General features: G+C 37.0%; 1 protein-coding gene across 1 annotated transcript in view; it reads right to left on the reverse strand.

The window, feature by feature from the left end:
* The window catches only part of RABGAP1 (RAB GTPase activating protein 1), a 148,593-nt gene that overhangs the window by 54,814 nt on the left and 76,995 nt on the right, over positions 1-16,784 (reverse strand). The window lies entirely within an intron of this gene.

The raw sequence follows: 16,784 nt of genomic DNA on the forward strand, positions 1-16,784 counted from the left end.
AAATGGATCGCTCATAAAAAAATTCTATCCTTTAAGGAAGAAAGAATGATGTTGGGGGGGAAATACAAAAGCTGCTGTTTAACTGATCCTTCGGCATGGAATTCTTTTGCTAGGTTCTCAAAGAGAAAACAGAATTCCCTTAATTGGGGTTTGTCCGAAGGGCAAATAGCATAAGAATGCAAACAGTAATTACTACAAATATTTTATCATCAAATGCCAAGGAGCTTATTCAAACAGGCTGAAAGAAAGTATTTCTTGCTTTTACCAAGCAGAGAAAATGGTTTCATCTTCTATCGGAACAAATGCCAATAATGTCAGCAATCTTTCATAAAACATCAACATTCAGCTACTTCTAATACTTTTCCCACCCAGAACTGTATTTGCTCATACTCTCAAGAATTGAAAACAGAAAACACAACTTTCTATTTGAACAATTCACCATCTTCAGAGTTAACAGGTCCATTTCTCCCTGAACTACATAATATCCAGTGTATCAGCCAATAGCCTGACACTCCCTCCTATTTCAAGATGAAAAACCAAAGTGTTATTCTTTTCTCCTTTTTTCTCCACTAAGAGGCCATGGCACCAGAGACATTATTTCCAATGTCAGAAGGATCTTGGCTGAAAGCAAAGAGTACCTGAGCAATGTCTATTTTTGTTTCATGAACTATGCAAAGATAAGATTGTGTGGATCACCATAAATTGTGGCTAACCTTGAGAAGAATGGGAATCCCAGAACACTTGATTGTGCTGATGTGAAACCTATAGAAAACCTAAGAAGCAGTTGTCAAAACAGAGCAAGAAAACACTTGATGGTTCAAATCAGGAAAGGAGTGCATCAAGAATGTGTCCTGTCGCTATTTCAATCTATATGCTGAACATGCAGATCATTTGGGAGGCAGGAGGAATGTGACATCAGGACTGGAGGAACACTCATCTACAACCTGCATTATGCAGATAATACAATCTTGCTTGCCAAAACTGAGGGGACTTGAAGTGTCTGCTACATAAGGTCAAGGACTGTTGTCTTCAATATGGATTAAAGCTCAACATCAAGAAGACAATGATTCTCACCACTGGGCCAATTGGCAGCACCATAACAGATGGAAAAAAGATTGAAGTTCTTAACAATTTCAGCTTGTGTGAAATCAGCACTCTTGATACCAACAGTCAGGAAATCAAAAGATGAATTACACTGGGGAAGTCTGCTGTCAAAGACATCTCCAAAGTGCTAAAGAGCAATGATGTCAGTCTAGAGACTAAGGTGTACCTAATGAATGCCAGGGTCTTCACAATTAATCGATATGCATCAGAGAAGAATTAATGTTTGAGTTGTAGTACTGGAAGAGAGTATTGAACATATCAGGAACTGCCAAAAGAACAAAAAGGTCTGTCGTGGAGAGGATGAAACAAAGTTTCTCCTTGGAGGCAAGGATTCTGAAGCTCTAGCTCATATACTTTGGGCATGTGGCAAGGAGGGACCAGGCTTTGGAGGAGAATATGCATCAAAGACTGGAGTGACAGTGCAGGAAAGGAAGACCCCAGATGAGATGGATTGACACAGTTACTGGGGTAATGGGGGGAGGTGTGTCAAGAGTCAGTGAGACTGGATAGGGCAGGGTTCAGAGTTGTTGTACATAGGGTCTGAGTCACAGGAGACTCAACAGCATCCAACAACATTATATGGATTGACACAGTAACTGGGGCAATGGGATTAGATGTATAGGAGTCAGTGCGACTGGCTCAGGATAGGGCAGGGTTTAGAGCTACTGAATGAATGAGGGGTGACTCAATGGTACTTAACAATATATGTTAAAACTCTCAATTGTAAAGATTGGCAAATTTTATTATATAAAGGAGATTTTTATAGCAGAAATAAAAAGATACTTAAATAAAAAAGAGATACAAGACAATTCAAGCCTTTTATATTTTAAAAGTCTCCAGTATTACTTTAGACAAATATACAAGCTATTACATAAATGCATAAAAATCCAGGGGTGGACCACAGAGTCAGAGAAACCAGGGTATGAAACTATTTAAATCTCTTACTACCAAAACAACTTAGTTTCTTATGGTCTCTTGATAGTATCTACCTTACAAAGTTGTAGTCAGGGTTATAGTATGTGTTCGTGTTTTGTTTTTTTTTTTAAAAAGTATCTCTACACACACACACACACACACACCCACTTTCTTTGGATCCATAATCAACACCCATAGTAGCAACATTCAAAAAATCCAAAGATGTATTGTACTGGGCAAATTTGCTATCAAGGACTTCTTTCAGGTACTAAAACCAAGAATGTCAAAACAGTAGGGTAGGTCTGATACAAGCCAGGGTGTTTTCAACTGTTTTATATGGAAGTGAATCTTGGACAGTGAATAATGAAGAATGAAGAAAAATTGATGCCTTTGAATTTTGTTGCCAGTACTGAGTATATCATGGCTTGCTATAAAGAACAAACAAATCTGTCTAGGAGAAAGAACTACTAAGGTGTGCTTTCTAGGCAAGAATGGTGAGACTTCACTTCACATACTTTGGGGCCTGTCATGAGGTAGCAGTCCTTGGAAAAGAGGACATCCTGCTGAGAGAGGCAGAGGATCCATGAAAGGGAGGAAGACCAGCAACGACATGCACTGACACAGTAACAACGGACTTGAGCATGGCTCAGAATAGAGCAAATTTTCAGTCTGTTGTGTTCCTTGTGAGTCTGAGTTAACTAGACGACACTTAACAACCACAACATATACATGAAACCCTAAGCACATATCTTACATGTACATTGTTGTGAGGTGCTAAAAGGTTGGCTCGAACACTTAGTGATCATGTACAAAACACTGCCTGCACAGTCTCTATTGCACTTAAGTCCATTGTAGCCTAATGATTTCCTGGATCCATGTTCTCAGATAAAAAAATATTACTACACATACATTTCCTTGCTGTCTAGCTCAGAAAGCATAGCGGTAACAACTCCAAATAGCAACAAGAACATCTACGTCTCTGATCTTGGTATCTACAACTGTTAATCAATAGAAGTTTCTTGAATAAAAGAGGCTCGATGAAGAAATAATTGATTGTGGGAATAAAGTGCAAAATATACACAATAAGCCTGGAACACCCTGAATTGTCAGAGTAATCTTCCCCCACCTTCCTAAAGTAAGCAAACCAGCAACGATGAAGTTATAGCTAAGGGACACAGGAGTTAAATGAAGGAGCCCCAAATGGCCACAGCCAGAATATTCTGAGCAACAAAATAAATAAAGTAGTAATGGGTTATAATGAAAATAGAAATATTCCTAAATTTGGATTACATAGAATAAATGAACAAATAAATGGGATGGAACGAGATAAATCTCTTATGCAGAAGAAATACTAAAAGTTTAGACTTTCTGCCAGCAAAGAGGGAAGGCACAATTCCCACAGTGTGAGCTGCGTTTAGTGACTTCCTTCTTAAAGTAAAATAGGAAAAGGGGGGGACTTCATAGTGCAGGAATCAGAAAAACAGGACCAAATGATCCACATCAACAGTGCTAATTCACGTTGCCATTATGCACTCTTGATATAAAGAAAATAGCCATTTATTGCTTAAGTTGTTTTTTTCTCTAAATTCATATCCTCCGAAGAAAATAAAATCTCAACAGAGGGGCATTCTTCAAAATATCTGATCATCAAAAAACAAGGGTAATTCTGAGAAGCTGTCACAGTTAAGAGGCCTAAGCAGACACAATAGCTAAATATAACAGAGTGTCCTAGATGAAATCTTGGAAGAGCAAGGAGCCATTACAGAGAAAATTAATGAAATCTGCATAAAGTAAGAATTTTCTTTTTTTCATAGTAGTCTTTTAAATAGAAAACTGCTTTAAAATATAAAACTTGTTGTTTGGTGTGTTGTTTTTTTTAAAATACTGCTGTATGTGACATTACCTCCTAATTAGATAAAACAAAAATCCAGGCTAAGAAATTATATCACCCAAATTAATTCTTAGTAATGAATTTAATCTTTTGAGTATTCAATAAGGAGACAAAGACGGAAAATCTTTGTGTCACATTCTCTGGGGTCTGAAGAGGCTAGCCCTGGAAACACCATACTGGGAAAGGTAGAGAGTTAGAGAAAGAGCAAAATCAACAAGATGGTCTGACACAGTGACTAACAGTGGGCCCGAGCATGGCAGAGTTGAAGACGGTGCAGAATAGGACAAGGTTCAGATCTGTTGCTCATATGGTCACTGTGAGTTGCTATCAACTCAGAGGCATCTAAAAACAATAAAATTTTGGACTAAATTTGTATAACGAAAATGGTCAATGAATTGTGGGTATAAGTTCAGTAGTACCTTAAAGAAAGAGGGTACATTTGTATGGTAAGTTTCTAATAATAGTGAAGCTTTCCTTTAAGGTTCTTCTAAAGGATTTTGTACTAAAAAAAAAATCCAAGGAAGTGATCCTCTATTCTTTTCTCCATCTTGGTTTTGAAACTAGTTTATTGGCTCAATTTAGTGGTCCCACATTATGTAATCTTTCTAGTTGACTATTTTTATACATCACTGTGAGAACTGACCCACTGGACAACTTCTCAGAACTAACGAGGTACTGGGAACTGGAGGAAACCCTTTGAATACATACTCTTTGTAAACTTAAGTTGAAAAATAGAAAGCTAAGAATGGCAGGAAGAAAAAAAGTACAAACAAAGAAAACGCAGTGGATGGCTGCCATGAGAAATAACCAGCACAGGGAAGATTCTTACTCCCAAAGCTGGGTGGGTTGTTGCCTAAAAATACTAGTTCTTAAGATTATTTCAGAATTCTACAAATGCTTTGAACACCAATCATGTAGTCACATAAGAAAATGGCGTTTAATAGAAATAAAAGAAGATGACCTCTAGCAAAGATTGACACAGTGACTGTGGCAAAAGGGCTCAAGTGTTTCAAAGATGAAGATGACACGGGATAGGAGATGGTTCAGGTCTGTGGTTCACAGGGCTATTATAAATCATACTTGACTCAAGAACACCTAACAACAACAACAACGATTATACTGTGTCTTATCATTTCAGCTTGCTTCACAGAATTTTCCCCCTGTTATTCTGTTATTTAAAATTCAGATACAACTTGTCAGATGTAATTTTAAGAACTCAGTTTTTAAAAGACCCTAAGTAGGATAAAAATTCAAAAGGTGAAAAAGTTCAAGGGGCATTTCACTTGAAAGAGAATATAACTGAGATCTAAAAACGTTCCTAACATGACATAATATTCTCTGTTAAGTACTTGTATTTTATAATTTAATTTCATGGTTTAGAACTATGAGAACTGCATAAATTAAACAAGCTAAGGAATTAAAATAAGAATTTTGAGTCCAAGAAGACAGATGTTTTAATGTTTGGGCAAAACCAAGATTATCCTATAAACCTCTGCAAAGCCTAAAAATTTGACTCCAAATGCTCCCCATTGTAGAGGGTCTTCCTCTCCTTCTATTCTAGCACACCATCTTTTACCAAGATCTGCAGCCTCTTGACAACATGCCCAAACTATGTGATACAATGTTTCACCACAGCTGCCTCTGAGCTGCCCCTAGCGGAAATTCCTCCAACGTGGACTTTGCTGTAGTTCTTTTGGCAACCATGGTATAGCCAATACTCTTTAAAAATGCATCAACTCTTCTTTGGTCTTATTTATTGTCCAACCTACAAATGCATTTGAAGTGACAGAAAACACCATGGCTTGAGTCAGGCTGTCGCTGCCATGGCTGTTACTATAGATTTAAGTAAAATTAAACCATTGATAATTTCAATCTTTTCTCCAACTAAGATACTGCCTATTGGTTCAGGAGAAGATTTTGTTATTGATATTGAGGTGTAACCCTTACTAAAGACTATCTCTTTGAGATGAGTACTATTAAATGTGAGTGAAAGTTTTAAATCACTTTCTTAAAGTCATACTGCTAGACAATTAGAGAGGTGGTACTACTATTCAAAAATTGGTGTAGAATCCTAATCCATATTCTAAGCCCCCAAAACTTCCTATACAGTGAAAAATTTCTCTTAAGCAGCATTCAAAATTCTTGAAGTATTAAAAATAGTTTTATCTTCCAGTCACTAATAATTTAAATAGACATGATATAGACTGTACATAGACCTTTTCTTTTTACATAAGTGCTTCCTTGAATAAAGATGTCCAGCACTTTGGAAAATATAAAGTAAATGAATGTGTTATAAGTCACAAACAAAAATATATGATCTTCTTAAAAATGAAAGCATATTGGGGGGGGCATCAACAAAGAAAAACCATTTAAAAAATAGGCTAACCACTAGGTATATCTATATTTTATCACAATCTCTTGGCCTTTATACCCTGTTTAAATGAAAAACAAAAACTAAACCTGTTATAGATCCTCCTATTTAATGACAAAGAAAGCATCTATTACTGTGTTCCTGGGGGTATGTGAGGGTGGAGAACTGGGGTGATCTATATTGTCCTAAAGAATTGTGGGGGTTTTTTCCCCCCATGGACAATCACAAATGCCTATTTTTACACTGGCCTCCAAGAAACTCAGAATCAAACATTCTGAGCCCAACATTCCAGGATCACGGCCTGCATCCTGTTCTACCTATATTTTTTTTCCATTTTGTCTTTTTCCCCTTTTATTACCTGTATTTTTTTTAATCTCTTCCTTAACTTTTCCTGTTTTGTTAAATTATATATATTTTAATAAGGAAGCGTACTGAAGATACCATGGACCACCAAGAGAACAAATAGGTCTGTCTTGAAGAGGGTGAAACCAAGCTGCTCCTTGAAGGCTAGGATTTTGAGGCTCTGTTTCATGTACTTTGGGCACATGGCCAAGAGGGAACAGTCCTTGGATAAGGACATCATGCTTGATGGAGTAGAGGGATGGCGCTGGAGAGGAAGACCCTGTATGAGACAGACTGACACAGTAACTGGGACAATGGGGTTCAGACTGTCGGTGTCAGTGAAACTGGTTCAGGACAGGGTAAGCTTCACAGCTACTGTACATAGGGTTGCTATGAGTTGTGGGTGACTCAATGGTACATAACAACAACAATAACTTTAATATCTTTATAAAATGAGGTACAGTGTGCTTACATAAAACAAACTAAAGCACCTGAAGTGAACTTCATAGTCCAATCTATAAGAACTCTTGAAATAAATAGGAGTCATGGCCTCCTTTAATATGGAAAAAACAAAACAACTTCTATCTTACATTTAGCTTTCAGGCAAGTAACATATACAGGCAAACATATTTTCCTTTGTCCATGTGACTAGCAACACAGACCTTCAAGTTAGCATTTTCCTTTCAACTGAGTCATTGTTGCTGAGTCAATCCCAACTCATAGCTGATTTTCTGTAAGGCTGTAGATTACGCAGGAAGAGACTGCTGGGCTTTCTCTCATAGACTTGCAGGTGAACTGGAAGCACCAGAGAAGCTTGGCTTCCGGGTTAACAGCATAACTCCCTACATACCACACCATATCTTAGTACCGTTCTTTATACTTCTTCTATACCAATGTAACTGTCCGGATGTTAGTGGAAACTAGATTTGTGAGTTACAGGTAAGATAAAAGGATTCCTGGTGGCAAAGTGCATTACGCACTGCATTGTTACCTGAAAAAGACAGTCATTCGAATCCATTATATGCTCTATGAGAGAAAGATGGCTGGTCTCCCCTGTAAAGATTTATAACCTTGGAAACTCGATGGACAGTCAGAATAAACTGGAGTCAACTAGAAAGCAGTGGGTAGGTATTTCTTTGTGTATTTATTCCAGAGATTTGCTCTTGATGAAAAATCCAAAGTTAACACTTTAACAACAGACTTCAAAAGATGAACCAAAAAGAAGAGAAGAAATTTATATTTAAATTAAATTTCTCCTTTAAAGGAAATACTACAGATTCATCACTTAACATATTAATATTACTTTAATATTTTAACATTTCTATTCCAAAGTTCTAGCACATCAGAGAGCAGACTGAAATGAGATTTCCATGAACACTAAAGTAACCGAAAGCATTTTATAATCTGGCCATTACCATGTTAGGACTAAAGATAACTTTTGACAAAGAAAACAGAATTGAGGTGTTCTACTTGATCGCACTTGTCACAAAAATACAAATTTTAGGATAAAGTAGTTCGAGTTCTGAGTATGACCTCCCTCTTACCAACTTAGGGTGCCTTAGTCAAGTTGCTTAAATTATCTAAGCCTCAGTAATCTCTATCTGTAAAGAAGTAACAGACCCTGCCACAAAGAGTCTATGCTGTTGTGTTAGATGCCATTGGTTTGATGGAGACTCATGGTCTATGAACAGATCTGAACCTTGTCCTAACCCTTTGCCAGTCTGTCAGTCCCTGGTATGCTTGTGCCCATTGTTCCAGTCACTATGTCCATCCATCTTGTTGAGCTTCTTCCTCTCTTTATCTGACCCTCCACCTTTCCCAGCATGATATCTTTTTCCAAGGACTGGCCCCTCCTGACAACAGGCCCAAAGTATGTGAAACAAGTATTTACCATCACTGCCTTCAAAGGGCACCCCAGGTGCACGTTCTCCAAGACAGACTTGCTTGTTCTTTTATGGGAGGAAAAAAACAATTGAAGGAAGCTGGAATCATAAAGCACATCCATGGTGGTATTTTCTCACCAGATTTGATATTTATGATGGATATGATACCTCTAACTTTGGAAGAGCAGCCAAGGAACAAAATTGTACATTTGGCAGGTTTTCTGCAATTTGAGATTTAATGCCCCAAAGAGGGAGAAGTAATTCTGGGTTCTCTATCATTTAAAAATTTATTGAAATTACCAACACCATAACATATCTGAACCCAATGAAATTACAGTAAAGCCTGAGAAAGAAAAAGATTAGGTAAGGAAGAAACGTGTCAGAAAAGTATTTTCCATTAAAATGAGTGACAGAAAAACGGCAAAGCAATACCCTGCCAGGAGTGGAAAACGTGAAAGATTCAGAAAAAAAATCAAGGTACCTATAAGTTCTAGCTCTCACAGGTTTCATGACATAAAAATGACAAATCAGGTAGTAGAAAAACCTGACACTTTTTTTTAATCTTATTAACTATGCTTACTATAATACTATACAGCAGCACAATATATAGTGTTAAATTCTTTTATTGATTTTTTTTAATTTAAAAATAATTTGTAGCATGCAGAATCCATTTTGGTTCCTTTATTAACACTGTCTTATTTAGTTAGGAGCTCTTCCATTTGAAGGCAATTAAATAGCCACAATAATACCAAATTCTCCTTTATACTCCTTTCCCTCCTGATAAAGAAAATAACTTATCTTAAAATACACAACAAAAAAAGCCAATCATGTACAAACAAATTTTTACAGAATATTTATTACAGAAACAAGACTCAATAAACTGGCTACTGTAATGCTTCTCAAATAAGTACTTTATAAATTCTAATAAATACTTTAAAATAGGCTATATTAACAGAGGGCTATTTATTATACTGAATCTATAGCACACAATACAATAAGAAAGAAAAGGCTCTCCAGAAAAAAAAAAGTGACTCTCTTAATAAAATAATGTTATCACATTACTTCAAACCTAATATGGCTTTATAGTGCCATTCTAAAAATAAATCTTAGTCCCATGTGATATGCAGCCCTTTCGCTATGTTCATTTCCTTTTAGGGCTCAAGTTTCCCACAGGAAAACTATTCAATGCTTGGCAAAACTGTCCTAAGTCATGTATAGATAAGGCATAAATGCTAACTGCACTGTCAACCTTTTCCTGCTTTGCTATTGTTGATTCTGCTTCACAGCAACCTACCAGAGACAGGCTCAAGAACTGCTACTTGACAAAAATGAACATACAAAAAAGGATGTCATTGTTGAGTAAAAACCGACGTGGTAGTGATAGGTGGAAGTAATTTATGAGTCCATTAACTTAGGAGATGAAAAATTATACAATATCATATTCCCAAACAAATGTTCCTTGTAAGAGAATGAGAATTTCAAAATAATGAATTTCAATTATATTTTTATCTTATTAAGAAAAACTCCCTATCAAAAACCTTATAGGTACAATTTAATAGAGTTAATACCTATTGTACTGTTTGACAAAACACCACTTCTTCAGTCTGTAAAGCATTATATGCTAAGAATAAACACTTTCCAAAATCATCCACTAACAATAAACTACACACACAGAAGAATCTTAAGCTTACATTCTTCATGCTGTATTTTATATAAACAAATGAATTAAATAATGATTTCTAAAAAGGAAATATTAAGGCTATGTCATGATATTTAACTAATATTATGCTTGATGCTTATATGAACAAAACACTTAAATTCTATTTATTAAAAGTTTAGCTGCTTCTAAAGTTAACAAGGCTGAAGTGTGCCTAAAATATAAAGACATCATAAAATGAATAGGCTGATTGAGATAGAGTTTTATAATTCTAGAAAAGCTTATTGTTTTTGTAACAACTAACAAATATTAAATGAGAAAATGTGTTTGAATGACAGTGGCTACAAAACATCTTCAGAACTGAACTGATGAACTGCATTTAAACTTTGGTAAAAATCCTGCATTGAGTTATATTCAGTATATTCCGTGTAGTTAAAGGCTATTAAGTATACTTCCAAGGAGCTTTGGTGCAGTGTTTAAGCACTTGGCTGCTAACTAAAAGATCTGTAGTTCGAACTCACCACTCATTCTCCAGGAAAAAGTGGTTGTGTCCATATAGATTTACAGCCTTGGAAGCCAAATCAGATAAATTCCCTCTCTTCTTTCTACATGGTCACTGAGTCACAATCTACCTGAAAGCAACAGGTTTGGTTTTTCAATAGCTATATATTTTGGGTTTCAAAGTTTAATTACACCTTATGTGTGTGTGTGTGTATATATATATAGACATATATATGTCTATACACACACACACACACACACACACACACACATATACATATCTTTTAGGCATAACACATAAACTGGTATGTAAATAAATTTTGTTTTCATCATGGAAAAACGAAAAACTATCAGGACATAGGACATAATCCCTAAGAGTGTCAATACGTGTGTATGTTGTAATAAAAGGCTTAAAATATGTCTTAAAGAAAACTGTTAGAACAAATTCTTTTTATGTATTTTTACTTAAAATTCTTTTATAACTAACTTTGAAAGTTACTAGTCTTTATCAAGGGACTGTGTCTCACATACTTTGGGCATACTGTCAGCAGGGACCAGTTCCTAAAAAAAAAAAAAAATAAATAAAGACTTGCTGGGAAATCCAGAGGTTCAGTAAAAGAGAAAAGTACCTTCAACAAGGTAGAGTGGTGTGCCCAGTGACTACAAACATGGGCCTGAGCATGGCAGAGGTCCTGAAGATGGTGTAAAACACAGCAAAGTTCAGACCTGTTTTTCAACGGGTCACATCTAACAACGGCAAGACCAAGAACAATTCTGCACACTTCAGATGCTAATTGTTGTTGTTGTTAAGTGCTGTCGAGTTGTAGACAACTCATAGAAACCCTATCAATGAAAGACCTGAACACTGTTCACAGAGTTTCTGGAGGCAAGCCATTTTGGAAGTGGATGCCACTCCTGCTTTCAATCTTGTTTTAATCGGGAAGCTCCACCAAACACTGTCCACCATGGGTAACCATTATCACATTTGGCATATCAGTGTCACAGTGTTTAGCATCACAGCAACCACGAGTTACCCCTGTAGAACAATGCACAGACCAGTACTATAGCACTTAGAAGAATGTTTTAGACAAAAAACAATTTAGGAGGGCCACAGATTAAAATCACCCACCTTGGGCTTGGTACCATAACTTTCTGTCCACTAGCCAACGTAGCTCTATGTTGTCTTGTTATTGTTAAGTGCTGTCGAGTCGTAAACAACTCATAGCGACCCTATGAATGAAAGACCTGAAGACCTGTTCATAGCGTTTGAGGAGGCAAGCCATTTTGCTAATAGAGAATAAAAAATTTTTCATAATAATTATAATGAAGACATGTTATCCCATAATAGAGTGGAAAACAAAAGATCAGAAGAAAGAAAGAGGTGGGTAAATAAAGCACTTTATTATCAATGTAACATGTATGTGATCTGGCATGGACTCCTGTAACGTTACTCATTTTAAAAAAGAGGATCCTTCCGATAGTTTAAATTACACAATAAGTTGCCAGAACTAAGATTAAATTCTGACTGCATTTCCAGGGCTATACAGACTACAACACTCCTTATAATGTTAAAATTACCTAAGAAAGAATGGTTTATAAGCTTACTAATATATCATGAGTCGCAAGCGACTCAACGGCACATAACAACAACAACAACAACAACAACAATGTATCATGAAGAAGAGGAACATTTAAAACAAAAGATTTATGTTAGACTGCAATGATGTCAGACTCACAACTGGTCTTTTCAGGGTTTCTCCTCCCCTTCCCCTGTTATGTACTTTTGATAGTATGTGTTTCTTCAGTTTTTCTGGAATCAACTGCATACCTTTTTAATCTATATGCAGAATAAATCATTCTGAAGGTGGGCTTTATGAGGAGGAATGTGGCAGCACGATTGGAGGCAGACTCATCAATAACCTACGTTATGCAGATGACACACTTTACTTACTGAAACTGAGCAGGACCTGATGTGCTTTCTGCAGGTCAAGGAATGTAGTCGTCAATATGGATTGAAGCTCAACATCAAGAAGACAAAGATTCTCAACACTGGGCCAAATGGCAGCAATGATGGATGCAGAAGAGACTGGGCTTGTGAACAGTTACAGCTTGCTCAGCTCCACAATCAACACTCTTAGCACCAGCAGTCAGGAAATCAAAACGCAAATTGCATTAGGTAAATCTGCTGCCAGGGACCTTTTCAGAGGATTGAGAAGCAATAATGTCAGTATAGAGACTAAGGTGCACCTGATCCAGTCCATGGTCTTCCCAACTGCTACGCATCAGAGAGCTGGACAATGACTAAAGATAGAAGAAGAATTGATGCCTTTGAGTTGTGGTGCTGGAGAAGAGTCTTGAACATACCAAGAAAACAAATAGGTCTGTCTTGGAGAGGATGAAAAAAAGTTTCTTCTTGGAGGCTAGGATTTTGAAGTTCCATCTCATATACTTTGAACATGTGACCAGGAAGGACTAATCCTTACAGAAGGACCAATCCTTGCAGAAGGACATCACGCTCAGAAGGGTGGAGAGACAGCACAGGGGGAAGACTCCAGATGAGATGGGACTGATACAGCAACTAGGGAATTGGGGGTAGTTTTATCAGAAACAGTGGAATGGCTCAGAACAGGACAGGCTTTATAGCTGTTGGACATAGGGTCACTATGATTTGCAGGTGACTTGACTGCACATAACAACAACAATAAAGAGGTACTAAAGACTTAAGAGAAACCGAATACTACATACTCCTTCCACTCTATTTTCCTATTCCCCACAGGCATCTAATTCTAGCTCTCTTTTTTTAGATTTCTCTTTTGGGTTTTCTTCCTATTTCTAAACAAAATGTTTAAACTGCTATTTTCTTAACAGTGTACTTCCATTATGTAGCACAGACATGCATACTTCCCTTTCCCTTATATTCTCTACATACTGTGCTGCAAAATTTGGGTTCAATTAATAATGTTTATAATTGAGCCACAAAGTGTTTTATGATCCTTGATTTCTTTAGTAAATTCTTTTCTATACTTCTCTGTAATTCTCTCTTCTATACTTCATTAATTACAACAATAATTCTTTTTCTTATAAATCTGATACGACTGTAAGTCTCTCTCTCAGTATGCTCAAAACCTTCATTATTTTTATTTTTCTACAGAAATACTTGCTAAGTGCCCACTTTCCTCCTATTCCAACTGGGACACGTTGCTGTCTGGGTGTCCTACACAGCTAGCCTCCTAAGGTTTTCCTTTTCCAATCACTGTGGGAATTCGCTTTACTCTTGCCAGTGCTGGAGGCCCTATTCGCTGGGTTCTGTATCTTCTTTTTTGGTTCTTGGTTTTGTTCTTCATTCTAAGCAAATATACCTTTCAGAAATTTTGTTGATAAGTTTATAAGGCAAGTAAACATTTTGAAAACGTACATACCTCAAAATCGATTTATTTTTATCCTCCCTCTTGAATGAGTTTGGGCATTAAATTCTCGTTTAAAAATTACTTTCCAAAATTCACAAGTTATTATCCATCATCTTCTTGCTTTAATGTGAAAGTTCAGTGCTACTCGGAACCCTACTTTGTAGGTTTTCACTCTTAATTCAGATCAAGAGGCTTTTAAAATTTTTTCTTTATCCTCAATATTCTGAAACTTTATGAATTGCCATAGCACTCATGAATTGTTTTCTTGCACTGTGTTGGGCCTTTTTATTATATTCTTTAGTAATAGAAAACTGTGATATACTTAAAGGGCTTCCTTAACCAAGTCTCTTGTTCTCTACTATCTTTTCTTTTTTCTTCCTCTTTAGTCTGAGGGATTTTTCAACTTTATCACAAGAAAGGTATGTGTCAGGGCTGTATACTATCTCCATATGAGCAAATTATCTAAGAAGCTGAACATTATGAGGACTTGAAATGCTTGCTGCAGAAGATCAAAGACTAGAGCCTTCAATATGGATTAAATCTCAGTATCAAGAAAACAAAAATCCTCTCCAAAGTCAACACGCAACATTATGATTAAGCTGCTGTTGTTAAGTATCATCAAGTTGGAAATGACCCTTCAGAGGGTTTTCAGAGGCAGTCAATCACACAGCAGTGTCTTCCCATGGAGCAACCGGTGGATTTAAATCACATGCCTTCTGGTTAGCAGCATAACTCCTTATCACTATGCCACCTGTGCTCCAACATCGTAACAAATGAAAAAAAGATTGAAATTGTTAATGACTTCATCTTGGATTCACAATCAATACCTTTGGTACCAGCAGTGAAGAAATCAAAAGGCATATTGCTTTGGGAAAATCTATTGTCAGGGATCTCTCGTAAGTGCTGAGGAACAAGGTCATCAGCTTGAAGACGAATGTGTGCCATATTCAAGCTATGGTCTTCTCAATTACTTGCTATGCATCTGGAAGTTAGATAATGACTATGGATGGCAAAAGGAGAACTGATGCCTTTGAGCTGCAGTGTTGGAAAAGAGTAGATGTGCCTCATACAAAGCCAAAAGAACAACAAGTCTGTCTTGGAATAAATTGTGACCAGGGTGCCTTTGGAGGTCATGTTCAGAAAAGTTCCTCCAAAGGTCAGCATAGGAGAGGAAGACCTTCAATAAGATAAACTGGCATGATAACTGCAACAATGAGCTTAAGTACATCAGAGATGATGAGGATGGTACAAGATAGGAAATTATAAAAAAAATAAAGATAGGAAACGGTTAAGATCTGCTGTTCAAAGTCACAGGTGACTCAATAGCACAAAACAACTACAATCTTCTGGCAAGATGCTGCACTGTAATCCCAAAGGCATATGGTTCAAGGTCACCAGGGCTCCATGGGATCTCCTCCTATGCAATTAACTGCCTCTGAAAACCCACCAGTGGGTCACCCTATGCCAATGGGTAACTCTACAGTACACAAACAACAAAAAAAAACTCTTATTATCTTGTTGTTGTGTTGTTATGTGCCATCAAGTCGCTTTCAAGTCATAGCAACACTTTGTACAACAGCTCTGAATTCTGCTCTATCCTGAGCCAACCTCATTATCTCTGACACACCTAACCTCATTACTCCAGTCACCAAGCCAAACCATCTTGTCCAGTGTCTTCCTCTCCTATGCTGTCCCTCCACCCTTCCAAGAATGATGTTCCTCTCCAAGGACTGGTCCCTCCTTGCAACATGTTCAAAGTATGTCAGACAAAGCTTCAAAATCCTTGAAGAGCAAGCTGATTTCAACCTCTCTAGGATGAACCTGTTTGTTCTCCTAGAAGTCCATGGTATATTCAATACTCTTCTCCAGCACCACAACTCAAAGGCATCAATTCTTCTATAATTCTTAGTCACTGCCCAGCTTTTTTTTAAGTTATTTTAATGAACATTTACAGAGATTTTGGATTTCCATTCATTCATTGCTGCACTTCTCTCCCCACTGCCCAGCTTTCTGATGCACAGCAAATAGCTGCAAAGATGATGGCAAGGACTACGTGCACCACAGTCACTAGACTGACACCATTGCTCTTTAGTACTCTAGAGAGGTCTCTGATAGCAGATTTTCCTAATGCAATTCATCTTTTGATTTCCTGGCTGCTGGTACCATGATTGTGAATTGTGGAGCCAAATAAGCAGAAGCTGTTAACAATCTCTATCATGATAGTGCCAATTTGCCTCATGGTGAGAATCTTTGGGTTTTTTTTTTTTTTATGTTGAGCTTCAATCCATACTGAAGGCTGTGGTCCTTGACTTTCTGCAGCAAATGCCTCAGGACAAGCAAGGTTGTGTCATCTGCATAACGCAAATTGATGACGAGTCTTGCTCATATTCTAATTTGTATTTTATCTTCTCACTGAATGACTAATTTTAAAAAATTACTATTTTTTTTTTACAATTATGGATTTATTTGGGAAATTAACAGAGTATAGTTTCTCAGTCAGAACAGCTTTGGAAGGATACCTGGAGGCTCTTCAGGCTTTATACTTGAGACCTGGCCAGTGTTACAAAGCTTTCTTGGTCCTGTCAAGTAAGTTATCTAACCCCGAGTCTTCCAGCAAGCTTGAGTGAAGACCCCTGGTTCTATTTCTGTTGTTGTTTTGTTGTTGTTATATACCGTCGAGTCGCTTGCGACTCATAGCGACCCTATGTACAAC

The sequence above is a fragment of the Elephantulus edwardii genome, unplaced genomic scaffold (assembly GCF_000299155.1).
Source record: "Elephantulus edwardii isolate Elephantulus edwardi_28Jun2011 unplaced genomic scaffold, EleEdw1.0 scaffold00116, whole genome shotgun sequence".
Taxonomy (NCBI): domain Eukaryota; kingdom Metazoa; phylum Chordata; class Mammalia; order Macroscelidea; family Macroscelididae; genus Elephantulus; species Elephantulus edwardii.